The sequence below is a fragment of the Carcharodon carcharias genome, chromosome 6 (assembly GCF_017639515.1).
Source record: "Carcharodon carcharias isolate sCarCar2 chromosome 6, sCarCar2.pri, whole genome shotgun sequence".
NCBI lineage: Eukaryota > Metazoa > Chordata > Chondrichthyes > Lamniformes > Lamnidae > Carcharodon > Carcharodon carcharias.
Window position 1 is genome coordinate 147351443 of NC_054472.1, and position 23189 is coordinate 147374631.

Here is a 23189-nt window from a genome sequence, read left to right on the forward strand (position 1 = left end):
ACACCAACAATTCATGATTAATATACACGGTAAAACGTTAAGCTGGAAAACATGCTGTAACACAGCAATATCAACATCCGCTATTGTTATTACGCAGTTTGATATACCAGCTGCACACAGCTGCTAATATATTAAACTGGAATATTGCTAGTATAGTTTAAAATATACCAGCAGCATCAACAGCCAAATAAAGCAGCTATTCTATTAAGATAGATCAATAAAGACAGTAAAATATAGTACATTTAATTTTTTGTATGTTTCCAAGAAAATGTAAACATTAAATATACCAGTCACACATCAACATGACTTATATATTGCAATATCATTACTAACTTTATGAACAAAATGGTTGCAAGTAGATTTGCATTTACATAGCACCTTTCATGCCTCAGGATATCCCAAAGTACTTTACAGCCAATACATTTTTATGAAGTGCAATTACTGTTGTTTTGTAGGTACATGTAGCTACAAAGACACACAGAACAACATCCAACAAATAATAAAGAGACAAATGACCAGTTAAGCTGATTTTTGTGGCTGAGAGATGATCATTGGCCCAGAGCCACAGAGAAACTTGGTCTCCTCTTCTTTCAATAGTGCCATCTATTATTTCTACCTGAGAAGTGTGAGTAGCAACAAGAGAAGAACATCATCATCTCCACGTTCCTCTCCAATTTTGAATAACGCAACTGTTGGGCCAAAAATAGAAAGACATGGCTGAATTGTCCCAGCCCATTGGTGATGGGTTGGGAGGCAGGAGCATACAGAATCTCAGAATCACACAGTGCAGAAGAGGCCTTTCGGCCCATCGAGTCTGCACGGACACGTGAGAAACACCTGACCTACCTACCTAATCCCATTTACCAGCACTTGGCCCAAAGCCTTGAATGTTATGACATGCCAAGTGCTCATCCAGGTACTTTTTAAAAAGGATGACAGGCCACCCACCTCCACCACCCTCCCAGACAGCACATTCCAGATCGTCACCACCCTCTGGGTAAAGAAGTTTTTCCTCACATCCCCCCTAAACCTCCTGCCGCTGACCTTGAACTTGTGTCCCCTCATGACTGACCCTTCAATTAAGGGTAACAGCTGCTCCCTATCCATCCTGTCCATGCCCCTCATAACCTTGTACACCTTGAGCAGGTCACCCCTCAGTCTTCTCTGCTCCAACAAAAACAACCCAAGTCTATCCAACCTTTCTTCATAACTTAAATGTTTCATCACAGGCAACATCTTGGTGAATCTCCTCTGCATCCCCTCTAGTGCGATCACATCCTTCCTATAATGTGGCGACCAGAACTGCATACAGTACTCCAGCTGTGGCCTCACCAAGGTTCTATACTCCAACGTGACCTCCCTACTTTTGTAATCTATGCCTCGATTGATAAAGGCAAGTGTCCCATGTGCCTTTTTCACCACCCCACTAACATGCCCCTCTGCCTTCAGAGATCTATGGACACACATGTCAAGGTCCCTTTGTTCCTCAGAACTTCCTAGTGTCATGCCATTCATTGAATACTTTCTTGTCAAATTACTCCTTCTAAAGTGTATCATCTCACACTTTTCAGGATTAAATTTCATCTAACACTTATCTGCCCATTTGGCCATCCTGTCTATATCTTCCTGTAGCCCAAGACATACAACCTCACTGTTAACCACCCGGCCAATCTTTGTCGTCATCCGCAAACTTACTAATCCTACCCCCCACATAATCATCTATGTTGTTTATATAAATGACGAACAGTAGGGGACTGAGCACAGATCCCTGTGGTACGCCACTGGATGCTGGCTTCCAGTCACTAAGCATCCTTCTGTTATCACCCTCTGTCTCCTACAACTAAGCCAATTTTGAATCCACCTTATCAAATTACCCTGTATCCCATGTGCATTTGCCTTCTTTATAAGTCTTCCATGTCGGACCTTGTCAAAGGCTTTGCTAATATCCATATAAACTACATCAACTGCACTACCCTCATCTACCCACCTGGTCACCTCCTCAAAAAATTCAATCAAATTTGTTAGGAATGACCTTCCTCTGACAAAACCATACTGACTATCCCTGATCAAACCTTGCCTCTCCAAGTGGAGATAGATTCTCTCCTTCAGAAATTTCTCCAATAGTTTCCCTGCCACTGACATGATGCTCACTGGCCTATAGTTCCCTGGCTTATCTCTACAACCCTTCTTAAATAGCGGAACCACGTTAGCTGTTCTCCAGTTCTCTGACACCTCCCCCATGGCCAGAGAGGAATTAAGAATTTGGGTCAGAGACCCTGCAATCTCCTCCCTTACCTCCCTTGGCAGTCTGGGAGACAAATTATCTGGACCTGGAGATTTGTCCACTTTTAAGTCTGCCAACACCTCCAATACCTTGTCACGCCATATATCAATTTGCTCAAGAGCCTCGCACTCTCTCTCCCCGAGTTCCATACCTTCATCCTCATTCTCTTGGGTGAAGATGGATGTGAAGTATTCGTTTAACACTCTAGCGATGCCCTCTGGCTCCACCCATAGATTGCCCTCTTGGTCCCTTATGGGCCCTACTCTTTGCCTGGTTATCCTCTTCATTGATATACTTATAGAATATAAGCCTAAAAGCCTCTCTTTTCCTTCTCATCGTATCCTGAATATCTCTGCCCACCCATGGTTCTCTGGGCTTGTTACTCCTTCCTATCACCCTGGCGGGAACATATTGAGCCCATTTCCTTTTTGAACGCCCTGCTCTTTTGTAGATTGCCCCACAAGTAGCTCTTCCCAGCCTACCTTGGCCAGATCCTGTCTTATTTTACTAAAATCCATTCTCCCCCAATCCAAAACATTTTTTTGCAACTTTCTCCCCACTGCCTGGTAAACTCCGGTAGCCACCCAGCCGGTTCCAGGGTGTGGGGGGGGGCTTCCTTTATTGGCAATCCATTGCTCACAGAATGGTAATGACCACTCTCGGTGCTCCACGACCCTCCCAATTGCCGGGACCTGCTTGCCTGCTCCAGCTTCCCTCAACCATGTTTGCCTCTCCACAAAGCATCCTGCCATTGAGGCGCCCTCTCCCTGGTGTTGTAGCCTCAGTGAAGGCCACTGCTAGCAGTGGCATCGCTGAGGCAGCTGAGCTGCCAGTGCTCTGATTGGGACAACAGCTCATGGAGATGGGCCGCCATCCTTAATTAGATGGCGGCCCTGGCAAAAGCCTCTGATCTTGACAATGCCGCAACATGTTGTCCCTGGTCCCACTGTTGGCCAAAAATGCATTTAGTGCTATTGGCCCTGGCAACGGGACTTCACCGTTAATAACAAATTCAGCCCATAGGGACAGGAATCTGTCCTTGAATCTGTTCTACCACTCAGTTAGATCATGGTTTGATCCATACCTTAGCTCAGTTTACCCGCCTTTGATTATTATCTCTTTACATCATCCCAGGAAAGAATTTACCGACCCCAAGTCTCGAAGATATCAATCGAGTCACCATCCTTTTGAGGGAGTGAGTGCCAGACTTTCACAAAATACTCATTTCTTTCTCTCTCTCACCTCATGTAACACATTAAGTAGTCCAAGAACTGCTAATCATGGCTCAACATCTCTAGCAGTCTTTCCATGATGCCACGGGGCAGGTAGAAAAGGCGTTACTAAGCACTTTCAAACCAACTTAGCTACCGACCCTTCCAGATTTCTACTATCCTTATAAAAAAAATACTTCCTGATTTCAGTCTTAAAGGCCTAGCTCTAATTTTAACATTATGCCATTTTGCTCCAGATTCCCATCCTGGAAGATAAAGGGCTGAAGTTCCCAAACCCCAAATAGTCAGCTTTGGAGGCAGGGGGCAAGCAAAATGCAATCGACTCATGTTGGGCCAGCTCTTCACCATGTTTCCATCTCCCAACATCAATGGCTAACCCCCTTATAGCAGTGGAAGCCAGTTATGGCACTTACTGTGCAATTAGCCATTACCATAGGAATATATTACAATTTTCCTGATGGCACACAGAGCAGTCACTGGGTCAGGAGCCTGGAAATTAAGGGTTGGTGACTTTACAGCGAGGCTTTAGCTACAAACCAAATGAGGCACTTCATTAAGTTGCTGGCATTAAATAATAGTGTTCAGGCCTTCCCAATTAGAAGGCATGTCATTGCAGCCACTTCATGGAGACTGATGTCTCTGCTATAATAGGTTCCCCTTAAATAGATCTATGATAGTCCTCTTAGCTACTTCATGTGATAGCAAGCTTACTTTTTAAACTGCTCCCTGGAGTAGTTTCTCCTGAATTCCTTAATTGGATTTATTTGTGACCATCTTATATAATTAATCCTTTTTTTGGACTCGTCTAGAAGTGGAAATATATTCTCTATGTTTACCCTATAAAACCCCTTCATTACCTTTATAAAGTGACACTTCAGCCTTCCCTTTTCTAGACCAGTGGGTCTCAAACTGGGTGTTTGAGAACCATTGGCAATCCATGATGAAGGATCAGCTCAAGTTTGGGTGATTTGGATGACTGTCTAGGGCACCTTGCTCAGATCGCAGAGCTCTGAGATGCAAAGGGTTCTTTGTGTCCTGGTGCATGAATCGTAAAAGGTTAGTATGCAAGTACAGCATGTAATTAGGAAAGCTAATTTATTATTGTCTATTGTGAGGGCAATTGAATACATAAATAGGGAGGTTTTGCTTAGTTATACAGGGCATTGGTGAGACCACATCTGGAGTACTGTGTACAATATTGGTCTCCTTATTTAAGAAAGGATGTAAATGTGTTGGAAACAGTTCAGGAAAGGTTTACTAGACTAGTACCTGGAATGGGAGGGTTGTCTTAAGAGGAAAGATCGGACAAGCTAGGCTTGTACCCACTAGAGTTTAGAAGAGTAAATGGCGATTTGATTGAAAATATAAGCTCCTGAGGGGTCTTGACAGGGTGGATGTGGAGAGGATGTTTCCTCTTGTGGGAGAATCTAGAACCAGTACTCATTGTTTAAAAATAAAGGGTCACTCATGTAAGACAGAGGTGAGGAGAAATTTTTTCTCTCAAGAGGGTTGTGAGCCTTTGGAACTCTCTTCCTCAAAAGAGGGTGAAAGCAGGTTCTTTGAATATTTTTAAGGCAGAGGTGAATAGATTCTTGATAAGCAAGGAGGTGAAAGGTTATCGGGGGTAGGTGGGAATGTGGAGTTGAGGTTAAAACCAGATCAGCCATGATCTTATTGAATGGTGGAGCAGGCTCGAGGGGCCGAGAGGCCTGCTCCTGCTCCTAATTCATATGTTTGTAAAAGTAAGCGAATGAGCAGTGACGTTCTGTTGCTCTTGTGCTCCTATACTCCTCCCTGCTCCTCTGCCTTCATGCTCCTGGTTCTCAGGGCTCCTACTCTCAAAATGGTGTGCTTCCCCATTGCTCCTGATCTCCCCCTTCTAACTTTGTGCTTGTTCTTCATGTTCCTGCCAAGCATAGACAGACTACAATGAGAAGCAGGCAGACTCATCTCTCTGATATGTGTAATTAAATCTCTTTTCACATTTTTAATGCAGCACTTTCATATTATGGAGCATTATAATTTAGATGGGAGGGCTCGTGATTATTAATCCATTTGAAAAAGAGTCCTTCAACTAAAAAGTTCTAGACAACATCCCCAGCATGTTCAGTCTTTCTAGATGGTTAGAATAACTTATGTCTGATACAATATCCAACTACAAGTCAAGCTTATTCAACCCTTTAAACCCAAGAATCACTCCAGTGAATCTACACTGAACCCTTTCCAAGTTCAGAGCAACCAATCTAAGTTTCAGTGCCCCAGATGGAACGTAATTCTCCATAAAACTGAAACATCGCTTCCTCCCCTCTGCATTCTGATTCCCTTGAGATCAAGGCCAATATTCCATTAACACTTTTGGTTACTGGTTTCCCCACCCAACACCATCTCTGAAATAACCGTGGTTCAAGGACAAGGCCTGTTATCACCTCCTCAGGGTAGTTAGGGATGGGCAACAAACATGTTCTTTCTGATTTTGCCGATATTCTGAGAGCAAACAAAAAACAGACAAATATTGGTTTAACACCCAACAAAAAAAACAGCATCTCTGACAGCACAATGTTTTGCCAGTATTGCATTGTAATGTTAGCATATGCGCTCAATCTGAGCTATAACCATTGCTTCAGAGGTGAGTGTATAACAACTTATAACCAACCTCACAATAACTTACTCAAAATATATCAGTATTAAAATATACCAGAAGAAATACCAAAAGATACCAACAACATATCAATTTGCCATCTATGCACCATCTTCATTGGCCTTGCCATCCTTTCTAAAATAACAAGCCCAAACCAGATACAGCGTTAACTGCAGCCTAAATCATTACCTTTTGTACTCAGTATCCTATTTATAAAGTGTAGAATTACGTTCTACGGTGGGGGTCACTTTGCTTGTGAACCAGTTGCACGCTTAACTGTTGGCGGGCAAGTTGATAATAATATACTGCAGATGCAGAGACCAATATGTGGTGAAGCACATGCTATTTATTTACACAGACAACTGAGCACTAACATGGTGTGTGCTTCTCCAACCAGACCCTACTCTAGACTAACATTAACATGGTAGCCCATGCTACACAGTAATTGGGTCATACAGCAAGTGGTCAATCTGCTCACATTCTCTTAAAGGAATATTGCATCTCAGATTACCACAAAAATCCATAGCTTTATTTACAACTTTGTCCACATGTCCTCCCACTTCTAAAGAGTTTCTGAACACCTAAGCCTCTTATTCTCAAACTTTAATATTTTGCATTTTTCTGAATAATTTCCATGAAGGCATTTATCTACCCAATCGACTAACTTGTGTTGCTTTGATACTGTTGAGTCCACTTCATGATTTTCATTCTTCTTAATTTTGTGTCATTTTCAAATGTTTATATCATCGTGTACATTCTAGTTTCAATTCTTTATTTGTATCAAGATGAATAATACTGTAGTCCCAACAATTGCTCCTGGGCTTACAATCCTCCAGCAAATCACAGAGTGAGACAGCCCAAAAGGAGGCCATTTGGTCTATTATACCTTTGCTGCTTCTTTGAAACAGCTATTCAATTAGTACTATTTAGCCTGCAATTTTATCCCTTTCAAATATTTACTCAATTTTCTTTGGAAGTTACTGAATCTACTTCTATTATCCTTTCAGGCAATGCATTCCAGATCACAAGAACTCACTAGGCAGAATTTAATGCCCTCCCCCATAGCGAGTTTAGTGGTGTTGGGGTTTTTAATCAGGCGGTGGTGTGGCACATGGGAACTCCGCTGCCTTCCCACCACTGCCCCAATTAAGTCCGTATTAGGAAGGCTCATGGGTTTCCTTCCCACTCTGCTGCCAGATGAGGCTGTTAAGGGGGCAATTAATGCCCACTTAAGCTCTCAACGCATAGCCACTGGTATTGACCCAGAGTGGGCTGGGGACTCGCCATGCGGGGAGCCCTAAAAGCAATCCCCATTAGGGTTGCTTGCAGGCTTCTGGCAAGGTTCTCTTGTTCAAAGGTACTCAGTGCCTGATCGAGGGACCTGTCATCAGTTAAGAGCGACCCCAGGCCCTTCTACTGATCCTCTTCCCCAGTGACCCCCACTCTGTGATCGCCTCCTGCCATCATCTGCCTATGTCTGCGTCCATGACATCTTAGGCTTCAGGTGGGCATAGTACATGTTGCAGCCACTGCCTCCCTGGTGGCACAGCCAAGCAGAAGAGCTGCCGGCCTCTGATAGACCAGCAACACCCAGCAGGCCGGATGTCTGCCCCTGGGGTCCTTGATCCTGAGGAAGGTCTGCCGCTGCCCAGTTAGTGTCTGATTGGCACTTAATTCAGCAGGCCATCCTGAAAAGCGGTAACATGGGGCTCTGGCCAGCTCTCCAGCCAGTGGGCAAGACCCGTCACCTGTATTAATAACCACCCACTGTGTAAATAGTCGAGGAGGATCAATTAGCCACTACTCTGCTTTGTTTCTTATTCAACTCCCTTTTTTTATTATATGCCTTAACTTGATCAAGAAGTCTCCCAAATGGCATCAAAGGCCTTTTGAAAATTGAAGTAACCAACATGTTATTTCAAAGAACCCTATTAAAATTGCCAGGTATAACTTGCCTTTTAAAAGACAATGCTCACTGCCATAATAGACTCATCTTCCTAAGTGCACATTAATTTTGTTTTATATTATGGATGCTAAACATTGACCCACAATTTACATTAAGCTGATTGGTCTGTAGTATCTATTACTGTTGATTTTTAGAAGGGCAGTGATTGCCCAAGTTATCCAGTTTTTGTGAACAGGATATAACCCGAGCACTTTCCACATTGTCATTAGGTACATTCCTGTGCCATGGTTACAATGGAAGAACCTGGCTGAATATATGATTAGTTCTAATATGCAGATCTTCAATACTATGGCCTAGATATTGTCAGGATCCATAACTTTGTCCAGTGTAATCAGCTGTTTCCTATCATGAAGAGTGAACCAATTTGACTAACCATCGTCATCCATAATTGAGGGGATCTCAAGAGGAGGTCAAGTAGGATAATTAGCTTGGTAGTTATAAAAGATGCTTGCAAGTACATTAGTCTTATCTCTTACCACAGCATAACACCAATGCATGAGTATAAATGCAAAAGACAAGGTTAAATTTTTGCAAGTGTCAACTAAAATTATCAATTAGATAGAGTCTGAGAATAGAGGTGTTTATGGAGCCTCCTCCTCCTTCCTATTGGTTGCCAGATTATCCATCACCATTGTGGACTGGATGGGGTAAGGTAAGTTTCAGAGCTTTACTATGATCTGTTGGATGGAAGAAATTCCTCCTCAACTCCATCTTGAATAGGAGACCCTTTATTTTGAAACTGTGCCTCCTAGTTTGGATTGTGGGATAATTTAGCTGTCTATTGCACAGTCTTTTTAGTATTTATCATGTATGCAGTCCTCTGTTGGACCTTCACTAGATTGCTACCTCAGTGGAAGGTTCCTGCTCTTCTTGGTACATCATTGTATGATCCAGTTGAACCAGGACTGGTCTCCAGCCTTGTTGGCAATGGAGGAATAGGGAAGGGCAGGCTGCTGATTGCTCACAGTGTCTCATTATGTCTATTGCTGCACTGCCATGTTAGTTCTTAGCTTGTCACATTCAATGAAGAGGACGCCCTTATCATTGAGATAAAACTTTGCATGGATTGTGTGGCGGTTATAATTATCAATGTTATTTCAGGCAGGTGTGATAGTGGAATGCACATTAGAGAAGATAAATCAAGTGAGTTACTCTCCTATGTTGGTTCTCACAGCGCACAACGTAGGCCTGATCTGGTTGCTATGTCTTCAAGACTCAGTAGCTTGGTCAGTGATCATACCATCAAGTCAATAAAACCATACCTAAGAGAATGAGGAGACGAATTAGGAGAATTGTCATTATACAGAAAGTTGTTGGTGAATGGAGTTTGCGACAGGAAGTATTTGAGGCAGAGACCATTATACCTTGTATGGGAAAATCATTTTTGTAGGAGCTATCAAAAAATGATGAGCAGGATAGTGGGATTAGTTTTGGATTACTTCAACAAAGAACCACTGATCCAATGGCCTGATTGGCCACCTCATGTGCTATAATCTTCTCTACCAGCTACATACAAGATATAAGAACATAAGATATAGCAGAAGTAAGCTATTCAGCCCCTCAAGTCTTTTCCACAATTCATAAGATCGTGGCTGATCTAATTATGGCCTTAACTCCACTTTCCTACCTACCCCCCAGTAACCTTTTTCACTCTTGTCAGTCAAAAATCTGCCTAACTCTGCCTTGAATATATTCAATGGCCCAGCCTCCACTGCTCTCTGTGGAAGAGAATTCCAAAATCTAATGATGTTTTGAGAGAAGAAATTCCTTCTCATCCCCATCTTAAATGGGAGATCCTTGTTGTGAAACTGTGCCCCCTCGTTCTAGATGCCCCCACAAGGGGAAACACCTGATCAGCATCTACCCTGTCAAGCACCTGCCTCAAACTTATCCTTCATCTAAACTCTAATGAGTAGCAGCCCAACCTGCTCAACCTTTCCTCGTAAGACAAACCCCTTATCCCATGAATCAGCCTAGTGAACGTTCTCTAAACTACATTCAGTGCAAGTATGTCCCTCCTTAAGTTGGGTGATCAAAACTGTACTTGGTGGTCTATATCTTAAAAACCTGTCAACATTAAAATATACCAATAATAAAGTGTACAGAGAACAAAGCAACATAAAAATATACCAATATTCAAATATACCAGTTGTACATGAACACTGAACTATAGCAACACACCAAAACCTAATTATATCAGCAAAGCACCTTTAGTAAAGTGTACCAGCAACATACTAGTTTCAAAATATGCTCCAATTTAATCTCATCTTTAAATGGACACCTACATTGAAAGCTACTGAGACACAAGCTTAGATTAAAATGTACTAGCCACATGCTAATTTTAAAATACACCAGCAGCTCACCAACATTGAAAAACACTTGAAACGCATGTTCAGAATGTGTGAATTAGGCATACAACATTAGCCTGGATTGGTACACTAAAACAAAGTAAAAGATTAAAAATCAAGGGGCACACTTTTCTGGTTCAATAATATGGAAAACTTTACCATAATGATTCTTTGATGTAAAGATCCCATACCAAGCCAACACATAAAAAACCAGTTAAGCATTAGAAATCACATTATTCAATTTGTCTTGTCTGGATGCTCCTATTGCTACTTAGGATTGCTGACTCAGCTGAATATTGTTGTATAAATTAACATTTGCAACATAATAATTACTTCAAAATAAGATTGAATAATTCACACTAAAATAATTAAACTTACCAATAAAATTAATCACTTAATGTTAGAAATCCCTGCTAGATGGTTCCTCCACAGAGGCCTGCCCCTTTTTCACTGGCTTAGGGCTGGAGGTCTGCTTCAGTGCCAGAGTTGGAAATTTCACCTGAGCCTTGGCTGCTGGGGAATTCAAGCTTCTGTGGATAAATTCTGTATGTGAGAGAGAGATGCATCATGGGAGTTGTTTTTTACCCTGCTCATGTGGAACTACAAAACCCAGAATACACCAGAGAAATGGTGTAACATGAGAGAAAATCACAAATAATGGAAGAATGTGAAAGGGTGGGTGGTGGTTTTTAACTTTTATAGAGTTTAAATAGCAGTCCTTAACTGAAGTGCTGCTTATTGTGAGGACTTTTTTTGTGCTATTGAGAGAAATTGATGACTGAATAGGATCATGAGGAACAGGAGTAGGCCATTCAGCCTATCGAGCCTGCTCCGCTATCCAAAAGATCATTGGTGATATTATCATAGCCTTAACTCCATTTTCCTGCCTGCCCCCATAACCCTTGACTTCTCTTGTTGATCAAAAATTTGTCCAGTGCATCCTTGAATATATTCAATGACCCAGCCTCCAGTTCCAGTGTGGAAGATAATTCCAAAGACTAACTGCCCTTAGAGAAAAGAAATTCCTCCCAATTTTTGTGTTAAATAGGAGACCCCTTATTTTTAAACTGTGCCCCCTAGTGCTAGATTCCCCCACAAGAGGAATCATCCTCTCAGCATCTATACTGTCAAGTCCCCTCAGAATCTTATATGTTTCAATAAGACCACCTCTCATTCTTCTAAACTCTAATGAGTACAGGTTCAACCTGCTTAAACTATCCTCTTAAGACAACCAGTTCATCTCAGGGATCAGCCGAGTGAGCCTTCTCTGAACTGCTTCCATTGCAAGTGTATTTCTCCGTAAGCATAAGGAGACCAAAACTACACAGTACTCTAGGTGCGATCTCACCAATGCCCTGGAGAATTTGAAGAGCATGTTTATGAGGTACTTTGATTTTGTATTTGACACTGGCTGATCTGAATCAATCGTCCAAGTCTTCAGCACAAGTTCAAGAACTTGATCATTGCAGAGATAAATATCTTCCCTGTTTAATGGTACACCAAGAACAGTTTTAGCAAGAACTGCCAAATACAATATGGAAAGTAAAGGACAGCAAAATATACTCTTTATCACCATGTACATAACTGGGAAGAAAATATTCTAGCGAGGGAGAAAGGATGAATAAAATAAATAAAACAGTTTCATCTTTAGCCAGTCCTATAAACCAATAGGTAAAGCAAAAATATAAGTACAATAAACATAACTGAGACAGAGGTTTTGGAGAGGGATTTGTAAATTATGTGATAAATGTTACATCATTGAGGCTTGTATCTTTTAGCTATTGTAAAATGTTTAATATAGTGACATTTTACTGGAATAAATTTAGTTTATTTATGGCATGGACAGATTATGGTTAACCTGTCATGCAACAATGCTAAACATAAGAAAGAACAATCCAGGTTCTGGATTGCTGCAAGCAATACTTTGAGAGATCCACCAGTTAAATAATACAATATATTATCAAAACACCAGCATAACAATGTGCCAGCAATATGTCAAGAGATATAAAAGCAAAACACACTGACATAAAAATATCCCAATGTCTCCAATATAAAAATATATCAGCAGTATTGAAATGTACCAATGTGACAAGGGAAAGTCTGCATTTAAGTTTTGCATTCCTTGGGTTATTTTGTAACCTGTTCTGCAAGTTTGGGGACAATTGAATTTTGGCTCTGAATGAGATTGTAAAAACAATAGAGTAGAACACATTATGTTAAAAGAGAGAAATCATTGGAAGGACTGAACCATCATTTCTATAAGGAGGGGAGGTGTGGGCTTAAGCATGAAATATAAGGAGGAACTCTATGGCAATAATAAAGAAATAAACAACTTGCATTTAGATAGTACCTTTCCTGACCACAGGACTTCCCAAAGTGCTTTACAGCTATTGAAGCATTTTTGTACAAGTATAGCCACTGTTGTAACACAGGGGGCAGAATTTCACCCTTGTCCGGCGGGCGGGGGCGATTGGGAAGCTGACTGCCACCCGCGATTGGGGCCGGAAGGCGATTTTACGCTGGTGGGCCAATTAAGGCCCATCAAGTGTGAAACATAAACTTCAGCGCTCAGCGCTGCCTGTGCGAGCAGAGGGAGAAGGGCAAGCGGGGTGAGCTGCCTCAGGGGGATGAACAAATTTTTTTTTTAATTTATAAATGTTATAAAACATGTCCCCTCATGTGACTCTGTCACATGAGTGGGGACATGTTATTAATTAAATTAAAACATTTTTCTTGTATTTTTATTTGCTTTTGGAAACCTCATCCCGCCCATGGATGAGATTTCCAAAAATGTGCAAAGGCCGCTTCGCCTTTTTGCCTGCCCTTCAACCATAAGGTTGGCTGGGCAGAGAAAAATTTATTTAAATTAACTCTTTAATGGCCTTAATAGGCCTTTTAATTGTCGGCGGGTGGGTTGCCGACTACAGCGTGCGCCCTCTGACCGAAATATCATGCGAGTGCGCAATGATGTCAGGACACTCACCCAAAGTCGTTGGGGCACTCGCCCGAAGTCATTGCGCATCATTTTACACTCGAGCGAGTCGGGCGTATGCCCGCCCAGCCAGCTAAAAAATGTTCTCAGGGAGTTGCAACAGTCAGTATGCATACAAGCAAGGTTCCACAAACAGCAATGTGCTAATGACCAAATCATCTGTTTAGTGATATTGGTTGAGGGATAACTATTGGTCAGCACACCATTGCTCTTCTTCAGCATAGTGCCATGGGATCTTTTAGGTCCACTTGAAAGAATGGATGGAGTTTAAAGTCTCATCTGAAATATGAAAGCGCAGCACTCCCTCAGTAACGTAGTGAAGTGTTGGCTTTGATGTTGTGGAGATGGTCTTGGATCTAGATTCTTATGTCTCAGAGATGAGAGTGCTAGCATAGAGCCAGAGCTCAGACGTTTGCAAAGATTTTTAGCAAGGTGGAAACTATGCAAGCCAGGCTAAAACAATCTTAAAATTGGAGGTTCAATCACAGAATCATTATGGCACTGGCCCATTGTGGCTGCACCGGCTTTCCAAATGAGCAACTCACCTAGTACCATTCCCCCGCCTTCTTCCCATAACCCTGCACATCCTTTCTTCTCAGCTAACAGTCTAATTCCCTTTTGAATGCTTGAATACAACCAAGAAGCGGGCCATTCAACCCAACATGTTCCATATTCTCCCCACTCTTCTTCCTCATCTAACCCCATCAACACATTCTTATATTAAACATAACAAGAAATAGTAACAGGAATAGGCCATTCAGCCCTTTATCCCAGCTCTACATTTCAATGAGATCATGGTTGATATTCTAGTTAACACTGTTTTCCAGCACTAACCCCTTATCCCTTGATGTTTTTAAATATGTTGAAATCTATTGATCTCAGTCTTGAACATACTCAACAACAAAGCCTCCAGAGCTCTGTGGAGTAGAGAATTCCAGAGATTCACCACCCTTGGAGTGAGGAAACTCTTCCTCATCTCAGTCCTAAATCACCTATCCCTTATTCTGAGACTCTGTCTCCTTGTTCTAGAGCCCTCAGACAGGGGAAATATCCTTCCTACATCTACCCTGTCAAGCCCTGTAAGAATTTTGTATATTTGAATTAGATCACCTCTCATTCTTCTAAACTCCAGAGAATAAAGGCCCAGTCTATTTAATCTTTCCTCTTAGGGCAGTCATTCCATCCCAGGAATTAATTTAGTGAACCTTCATTGCATTCCCTCTAGGGCAAGTATATCTTTCCTCAGGGAAGGAGACAAAAACTCCACACAATACTCCAGGGGGAGAAATTTCTCCCCATTGGGCAGGTTGGGTGGGAGTGGGCGCAGGTGAGTGTGTAGCCGATCACCGCCTGCAGTCAGCTGCGCACCGCCATTTTATGTGGGCGGGTCTTAATTGGCGTGATGCGTACCCGTGCGTGAAAGAGCACAGAAATCTTCCTGAGGCACGGAGCTGCCTCAGAGATTAGGAAAAGTCGTAAAAAATGTGATAAATAAAAAAATAAGATTATTCAGATATGTCCCATGACGTGGGACATGTTTATCAACGTATATGAAACATTTTATTAAATTAATAAACTCTTCATGAAACCTCATCTCGCCAATGGATGAGGTTCCATGAAAAATGCGAAGGCCGCCTGGGTTCTTCACCTGCCCGCCAACTGTGGGCGGGATGAGGTTTTCCACAACTATTAAAAATAAAATAAAACTTTGATTTTTCATGAATGACACATCCCTGCTCATGTGACTGTCACATGAGGAGACATGTTTTTTAACACCTTAAATTTCTTTATTTTTTATACAGCTTCAGTTCCCTGAGGCAGCTCCATGCCCTAGGGAGCTTTTCCAGCACGCACCCACACACACGCGTGAACCTGCACTCTCGCCCTCCTCTCCTCCATCCCTCCCCCACACACAAGCAGCGCTGAGCGCTGAAGCATGGGTTTCACGCTGGGCGGGCCTTACTTGGCCCGGCAGTGTGAAATTGCAGTTCAGCCCCAATCGTGGGCTGCGGTCAGCTTCCTACCATCCCCGCCAAGCCCACCCCACGAGGGGAAAATCCTGGCCTGTATTTCTGTTTTTCCTACCAAAGCGGATAAATTCACATATCTCCACATGGTATTCCATCTGCCAAATTTTTCCCATTCGCTTAGCCTCCCCAAATCCCTTTGAAATGCCTTTGGATCCTCCTCCCAATTCACACTTTCACGTGTTTTTGTGTCATCTGCGAACCTGGAAATATTACATATAATCCACACGTCCAAATTATTGATATAAATTGTGAATAGCTGGGGCCCAAATACTGATCCATTTGCTACCCCAATACTCACAGCCTGCTAACCTGAAAATTACTCATTTTATTCCTACTATCTGAGCAGGGTTTTACCCACAGTGAGCGGGGGCGGGGCCCGCTCGCCGACATATAAAATTATGTGGGATGATGTCAGGCGGAACTCCCGATGTCACCGCGCCCCATTTAAATTTTCAGGAAGGCGGGGGCACAGCAAAATCAGCTGCGCGCCCGCCGACCTGTCAATGGCCAATTGAGGCCATTGACAGGATCAATTAAACAATTAAAGGAGCTGTCCGTCCTAACTTAAGGTTGGCGGGCAGGCCAGGAGCCCTGGCGGCAACTAGAAAAAACATGAAACGTTATCCACCAGTGGGATGAGGTTTCATGTAGGGTTTTAAAAATTTTAATAAAGTTTTTATGGAAATTATGAACATCTCCCAACTCATGTGGGGTGAAACTCTTCAGTAGTTGGAGTCATACCTAGCATAAATCTAGACAGTTATTTTATTTAGGGACCAAATGTCTCAGGACACGATTACAGGAGTTCCTCAGGGTAGTGCCTTAGGCTTAACCATCTTCAGTTGCTTCATCAATGACCTTCCCTGCATCATTGAGTCAGAAGCAGGGATGTTCGCTGATTATTGCACAATATCTAGTACTATTCACAACTCCTCAGATACTGATGCAGTTATTTTCTAGCTGCAGCATGACCTGGACATCTTTCAAACTTGGGCTTATAAGGGGCAACACCCATTTATGCTGTACAAATGCCAGGCAATGACCATCTTCAACAAGAGAAAATCCAACTATCTCCCCTTGACGTTCAAAAGGATTACCATCACTGAATCTCCCATCATCAACATCCTGGGATTTATTATTGACCAGAAACTTACCTGGGCCAGCCATCTAAATACAGTGGCAGGTCAGAGTCCAGGAATTCTGTAACAAGTAACTTGACTCCCAAATCCTGAACATCATTTACAAGGCAAAAATCAGGAGTCTCCACATGCCTGGATGTCTTCAACAGCATTCAGGAAGCTCAACACCACTCAGGACAAAGCAGCCCACTTGATCGGCACCCCATCCATCACCCTAAACATTCGTTCCCTCCACCACCAGCACAGAATGGCAGCATCATGTACCATCTACAAGATGCGCTGCAGCAACTCATTAAGCTTCCTTCAAAAGCTTATTCCAAACACGCAACCTCTAACACCTAGCTGAACAATGACAACAGATACATGTGAATACCACCACTTGCAAGTTCCCTTCCAAGCCACACTCCAACCTACCTTTGGAACCAAATTGTAGTCCTTCATTGTCGCTGGGTGAAAAACCTGAAACTCTCTTCCTGACAGCACTTTGGTGTACCTACACCAGATTGGTTCAAAAAGATAGTTCACCACCACCTGCTCAAAGGTAATTAGGGCTGGGCAATAAATGCTGGCCTTGCCAGTGACATTCACATCCCATGAATGAATAAAGAAAAATACCACCAAGATATCAATACTATTAGCAGCACATCCACATAAAATTTACCTACAACACATCATTAGTAAATATAAGATATGCCTGTACTATAGCAACACTAAAACATACGAGTAACATGGCAATGCTAAAATATATCTACAACATAGCTATACTGAAAATGCATCAGTCATACACTATTAAAGCACCCCAGCAATATAGATATTAAAATACAGCAATCTCAAAGCATACCAGCAGGCTTACAGAATACATTGTGCACATTCCCATATTAAAATAGGCTGACATTATTAAAATGACAACTAAAAACTGATATCTAAATGTAGCAGTAATAACTTCAATATTAAATGAAATATTCAAATATGCCATTCAAATATTAAACTATAACAAGCACTGATTTAAAACAGATGAGCAACTCAATGATATGACATGTACAGTATCACACAGATATTAAAGTACACCAGCAACCTGCCAGTAATAAAATCTATCAGCAACATAATGAAATAAGATACCAGCAACATAACAAATTTAGAATAAACCCAGAACATATCAATTTTAAAATAAACCATGAAATACAGCAATATTAAAATATGCCAATAACATTCCAATATTAAAATTTACTACCAGCACGCCAAAAATAAAATACCAAATAAAAACTGAAAATGCTCCAAATACTGAAAAAAGTTCAGTCATCCTTTTAAGCTGTCTTTTCTCTTTAGAGCTGGTGTTTTTATTTCAAATTTCCAGCTTTTCAGATTTTATTTCACATTTTAAAAAAATTTACTCACAAAAATACTAACATTAAAATATGTCAGCATTGCTTCATAAAACCATGGAAAATTACAGCACAATAGGAGGCCATTTTGCCCATCAAGTCTTTGCTAGCTTTTTGTTAGCACAATCCAAAGCTAATATCACTGTTCTCTGATTTCTCCACAGTCCTGTATCTGCCTCTGTTTCAAATATTTATCCAATGTTCCCCAACAATACTCTTCACAGAATCACAGAATTCTCTTCCTCAGCTATTTTGTGGCCAAGTAATCCACGTTCCAACAATGCTGTCTAAAGAAATTTTTTCCTCATCACCTAGCTTTTAAATTATTAAGTTTTAAATTAATGACCCCTCATCACTGCAATCCCTAATTAGAGGAAATGGAGTTGCTCAATTCAAATTGTTCTATTCGCTCCTTAAAAAGCTTCCATAATTTTAAACACCTTTATTCAATCACCTTTTAATCTTCTCTGCTCCAGTGGAAATAGTCCCTGTATCCTAAGATTCAAAACATATCTAAGTGGAAAATCATCAATGTACAAGAACAAGAATGGACCCAGCACTGAACCTTGTGACACACCACTTCCAACACTTCTCTAATCCAGAAAATACTCATATAGGCTAACTTTTGTCTTCTGTTTGTAAAACAACTTTTTAATCCATTCTGCAACATTTCCTCTTATACCACACTTGAAATTTTCTAGCAGTTTCTAGTGAGACGCCTTATTGAAAGCCTTCTGATAATCCATGGGCTGGATTTTACATGCATCCCCAACCTGTCTCTCACATTCCAGTGGTTGGGGAAAGCGTCAGGCAGCCCAGGCACCCTTGGACTTATTGAGACCCTTAAATGGCCACGTAAGGGCCTCATCCACTTCTGCTGCATAATAACTTTCACAGCACAGGCTGCTGTGGGGCAGGAAGGATGGGGGTGAGGGAGTAGTACCTTATTTGCCGCCGGGGGTAAGAGGGGAGAGAGAGAGTCCCCTGTGCCAATTGTAATCAATATCACTATTCCACTTTTAGCTCAGTCATTTCAGGTTTTTCATTTTTTTGCATATAGTTTTTCATTATGCTTCTTTTCTATCTTTTTCAGGGTTTGTTAATAAAAAGCCTTCCTATCCTACTGTCTATTTCTATTGTTTTCAGTCCTTTATGATGAGTGACACTAATGTCCTTTGCTCTTGCATGCATGATGCCTACCCTTCCTAGGTGATCCAATTCCATGTAGCCCATACCTAAAATCTAAGTTGTAACTTCTTTCAAAAAAGTTTTAAATTTGCCTTTAAAAATTCCCTGCTGCCTATTCTGGACTGACCCATGCATTTCAAAACGCTGATTTATTTTATCATGAGTTGTGATGAAATCTGCTGTTTGTGAGTTCAAGGGAGAAGCAGCTGTTGTCTGCACTAACGTTGGTTTCAGAGTCTGTATATTTTTTGGGGCAGTCCCTAACTTAAAGAAAAACCAAAACTTCAAGTTTCTGGGAAAGGGGATTTGTAACTTTGGATTCCTGGCTGTGACATCAGACTTTAAAACACAGACTTTGATCTGAGATTGCTAAGGAAATGGAAGTTGAGTGGGAAAAGAAACACAAAGGTCTCAGAGATCAGACTTCAGCAGGAGGTCAAAGCAGGCAGGCTAAATGTGTGGGACAGCTAAAAATATTGAAATCTCAAGACTGTTGTGATCTGAGCTAGGGAGGTACTGGAGAAGTGTGCCCTTTTGGTGATGAATCTATCCATGAACTCAGATGGAGTAAAGCTGCTATTGGAGGTGAATAAATGACTAAGTCATGGATGAAGTAAAGGAGTTGAAGGAAAATGAGGAAAACACAGTTGTGAAATACTTTGTGGCTGCACATGGTGCCAAGTGTGCTAAGGGAAATCCCAGTAAGTCTGTGAGAACTAATCTTTGTTATTTTGGCTAGTTCGAGTGTAATTTATGGTTTCGATTGAATACAATTTGTTTGTTAATTGATGTTTTAATTTATGTTGATTTTGATTTGCTTGTTAAAGTATGAGTTATAAAATGTGAAATCTTGTCCATCGGTTTCTTCCATTGGCATTGTTTGTGAAGTTTGTATATTTTAGCTTATTGGTCTCCAGAGGGATCATAAACAGGATCCTAAGGGCAGAATTTTCCCCCGATTGGGGGGGGGGGGGCGGGGAGTTGATGGGCTGGCGCATGCGGGCGCGCTTCCGATCAGCGCCCCCGATCAGAGGTGCGGCGCCATTTTACCTGGGTGGGCCAATTAAGGCCCGCCCAGCATGACGTCCTCAGGGAAGCGCTATGCACTCCCTGTGTGGGCGGGGGGGGATATCCCTAAAATCAAGAGTGCGGTCTTTCGTGCATGCTAAGTGCAGCCTCAGGGAGATTGGCTCTACTTTCAACAATATTAAAAATAGAAGGAAAAAAAATCCCCTTACATGTCCCCTCATGTGACAATGCCACATGAGTAGGAGCATGTTAATAATTTCCATAACAACTTTATTAAAATTTTTAAAACCCTACATGAAACCTCATCCCACCGGTGGATGAGGTTTCATGTTTTTTCTAGTTGCCGCCAGGGCTCCTGGCCAGCCCACCAAGCTTAAGGTTAGACGGGCAGGTCCTTTAATTGCTTAATTGATCCTGTCAATGGTCTCAATTGGCCATTGACAGGTTGGCAGGCGCACAACTGATTTTGCGGAGTTCCACCCGACGTCATCCTGCGTCATTTTACGTAGGTAAATCCAGCACATGACCCTCCCGCTGTCTATCCACCTGCCCACGACCTGTCCGAAATGTTACGGGGGGTGGAAGAGGCATCAGATGGCCTGCCTGCCTTTGGTAATATTGAGGCCCTTCTAATAGCCACTTAAAGGCCTCATCCTGCCCGGGCTAGAGGGTCCAATGGAGGCAACATTTCCAAGTTCATTCTCTCCTTTAAATGTCCCCCTGGCACCTTGAACCAGACTTCTATTCCCCTCACCCTGCACACTGAGAGTCCCCTCACCAACCCCCCCACCCTCTTGCTGGGACTCCCCTTGACCTCGGACTTACCTAGCCTCCTTAGCATGGTGGGATTGCCTGTAGTCCCAACGTTGGCTACCACACTCAACTGGTGCTGCTGGGGCTACAGAGCTGCCAGCCATCTGATTAAGACAGGGCAGACATCATGCCTTAAAGCAATTAGCACTACACCCAGTGTTAAATTGCTATGGGGCAATCATCAGGATCATGGGCAGGCTCCACTGTGGTGGGTGCTGTGGTGCCCCATAAAATCCAGACCCACGACTATGATACAAATATTATATTAATACCTCTACCATATGGGAGCAACAGGAGGAGTCCATTCAATCCTTTGAACCTGTCCCATCATTCAATTAAATCATGGCTGAAATGTACCTCAACTCCAGTTACCCACCTTTGTTTCATATCCCTTGATACCAATACTTAACAAAATCTATCAGCCTCAGCCTTGAACATTTCAAGTTTCCCAATGCCTACAGCCTTTTGAGGAAAGAGTTCCATAATTCCTCTATCCTTTGTATGAAAAAGTGTTTCCTGATTTCACTCCTGAAGGGCTTAGCTCTAATCTTAAAATCTGTTTTCTGGATTTCCCCACCATTCAAAATATCTTTTTTTATATCAAATCTATTGAATCTTGTTATTTAAAAAGTTCAGTTAGATCACCCCTTAACCTTCTAAACTCAAGGGATTACAACCCCCAATCATGCAACCTGTCCTCATAAATTAACACTGATACTATCCGGGTGAAGCTGTAATAGGCCCCTCCAAAGCTGAAAAATCTTTCCTCAAGGTTTGATGCCAAAACAGAATTCCAAAGCTCTATTCAACTGATGCTTTACTTCCTCACTTTTGTATTCTAAGCCCTTTGAGAAAAAGATCAGCAATCCTATCACCTTTTCGGAGCTTAGAAATTGCTGGGTGAAAATGAACCAAGTCCCACCTATTTCACCTTGCAGTAGTTCCATGACAAAATGATACTGGAATTGTTGACTAATCATAGCAGGCAATCACTTTTCAATTTGTCTGCAACAGATCCAGGTATAACATGAGGAAAACCTAAGTGGTAGAGGGCTTCCAGAGCCTGTACTTTCCAAGGAGGCTGTACCTTTTACACGTCACGTTTCAAATTACTCATATTTGAATCCCACAATGCTATTAACTACCAGTTTTACCTGTGAACAAGCACAAGCTTTTAGTGATTTGTGTATCTAAACTTTGTTTACCTGTATGTACCTTTGCTTGTCCACAGCTAAACTTCTCACCATTAAAAAGATATTCCTAATTGTGTTTTTTGGATCCAAAATAGATAACCTCACACTTCCCTACATTGAACTCCATCTGCCATAGTTTTTCCCATTCACTTAGTCTATGTACTTTTACACCGTCATGCAACCCATATCCACAATTTATTGTGGCTCCTAACTTTAGCTTCGATCTTGAATACGCAACTTTCTACTCCATCATCCAAGTCATTAACATGAGTGATGAAGAGTAAGGCAGATCCCTGTGCAACATTTAAAAAATGTATTTGTTCATGGGATGTGGGCTTCACTGGCTGGGCCAGCTTTATTGCCCATCCCTAATTACTCTTGAGAAGGTGGTGGTGAGTTGCCTTCTTGAACTGCTGCAGTCCATGTGGTATAAGGACACCAACAGTGCTGTTAGGAAGGGAATTCCAGAATTTTGACCCAGCAACAGTAAATAAATGACAGTATAGTTCCAAGCCAGGATGCTGTGTGACTTGGAGGGGAATTTACAAGTGGTAAATTTTTCATTCATTCATGGGGTATGAGCTTTGCTGGCTGGGCCAGCATTTATTGCCCATCCTTGGTGCCCTTGAGAAGGTGGTGGCGGTGAGCTGCCTTCTTGAACTGCTGCAGTCCATGTGTGTTGGTACACCCACAGTGCTCTTAAGGAGAGTTCCAGGATTTTGACCTAGCGACAGTGAAGGAATGGCGATATTTTTCCAAGTCAGGATGGTGAGTGACTTGGATGGGAACTTCCAGGCAGTAGTATTCCCATGTATCTGCTGCCCTTATCCTTCTGGATGGTAGTGGTTGTAGGTTTTGAAGGTACTGTCTAAGGAGCATTGGTGAATTTCTGTAGTGCATCTTGTAGATGGTACACACTGCTGCTACTGTGTGTCGGTGGTGGAGGGAGTCAATG

General features: G+C 42.0%; 1 protein-coding gene across 3 annotated transcripts in view; it reads right to left on the reverse strand.

Annotated features, from left to right (window-relative positions):
- The window catches only part of wnt3a (wingless-type MMTV integration site family, member 3A), a 90590-nt gene that overhangs the window by 34836 nt on the left and 32565 nt on the right, over window positions 1–23189 (reverse strand). The window contains exon 2 of one of the 3 annotated variants that reach the window (XM_041189952.1): window positions 10847–11011. The exons of the other annotated variants lie outside the window; for them this stretch is intronic. The gene's annotated coding sequence lies outside the window, so the exon portion shown is untranslated. The remainder of the gene's footprint in view (window positions 1–10846; window positions 11012–23189) is intronic. 3 annotated transcript variants of the gene reach the window in all.